Source organism: Etheostoma cragini, chromosome 3, assembly GCF_013103735.1.
Source record: "Etheostoma cragini isolate CJK2018 chromosome 3, CSU_Ecrag_1.0, whole genome shotgun sequence".
NCBI lineage: Eukaryota > Metazoa > Chordata > Actinopteri > Perciformes > Percidae > Etheostoma > Etheostoma cragini.
The window spans coordinates 18713853-18715224 of record NC_048409.1 but is presented as its reverse complement, the minus strand read 5'-3'; the positions used below and the strand labels follow the sequence as shown (position 1 = coordinate 18715224).

General features: G+C 38.6%; 1 protein-coding gene across 3 annotated transcripts in view; it reads right to left on the bottom strand.

Moving 5' to 3' along the window:
• The window catches only part of veph1 (ventricular zone expressed PH domain-containing 1), a 74647-nt gene that overhangs the window by 15257 nt on the left and 58018 nt on the right, over window positions 1-1372 (bottom strand). The gene's annotated exons all lie outside the window — the stretch shown is intronic.

Genomic DNA, 1372 nt, shown 5'->3' with positions numbered 1-1372 from the left:
CCCCCCCCCCCCCCCCCCCCCCCCCGCCTTTTTATCCCTCCAAATAGCCCTCTTCTAACTCCTAGTAACTCCTACTTCATGTGAGACTGACAACACACAGATTTTAACACTAAAAAACACACTTTTTTTGTACTTTCTTTGTTTCTCACAGAAACAAATGAGAAGAGACAGGCAAGAAGGGGCGAGATGCTTGACAGTTTAAATCAAGCCTAAGAAGGAAAGTCTGAATAGTGAAGAGCCACTGATGTGTGAGACAGCTGTATATATATTTTCATTCAATATTTTCTCTGTATTTTAGTCACATTTTATACAGCCTTAAGTCTCCAGTGTCTAGAATTGTAGAGTGTAAGACAGAAATCAAACCGTAATCAAAATGTAATTTAAGGTTTGTATTCCAAGTCATTAAGACAAAGTGCTCATCGAAGGAGGTCCAAAGTAAACAAATCGGAAGTAAAACAAGGAGGCGCTGACTGACTGATTAAAGTTACCCTTCAAGTCAGACTGGCAGTTATTAAATATAGTTGCTCTTTGTTCCATTTTCCTTGACTCTTCTAGGAAAAGATTATTCCTCTTAAAGGTATTTTGTGTGAAAACATCCCATGGAGCTTAGCTCTGCAATGGTTTCTCCAGACCCCAGGGAAACACAACTGTGCCCAAAACAATCTGGTGACATGATTGAAAAAACCTTTTAAAATCCCACTTTACTTGTTCATTGTTCTGTTTAGAGTAAACAACAAGGGGCAGGATTCTGAAGAAATCACAATGTGATGTAGTCTGTCAAATGGAAGGAATATGATGTTAATTGCAAAGTCCATCTGCATACTTTTTTCAGCCTTAGCAAAAAACAATGATGTTGGTTACCAGAGCAAGCTAAACTATAAAGTTATGAATAATGTGAACGTTCACACTAGCGGAGTCAATGTTAGTTGTACTTAGTTTGGTAATAACCACTGCTATAGACGCCACGTTAGGCATCGGTAGCGACAGACCAGCAACTCCCGTATTCTGCAAGGTGAAATGAAATGTTTTTATCAACGAAGCCTGTTTCAGCTCCCCCTTGATTGATTAGTTGGTTAGTTTGTGTTATTGTGTGACTTTCGGACTCAACCTAATGTGGTGTCCACAGCCTCATGTTGCTCAGCTCCCTGTCTGCAAACTGGGACATGTTTTGTTGTGATTCTCCATGTTGACAGATTTTTTGGTATATGGAGATAAATCCAATTTCTATTTCTATTTCTATTTTCCTCAGTCTGCAGTATTGTTATGTGAAGGGTTTGGTGAAAATATTGTATATTTGCACTTTCTCTGTGTACTTCCTGTACAGTACTGTAATCATCAGAAGTAGAATTATTAAAACTATTTTAGGTTAGCA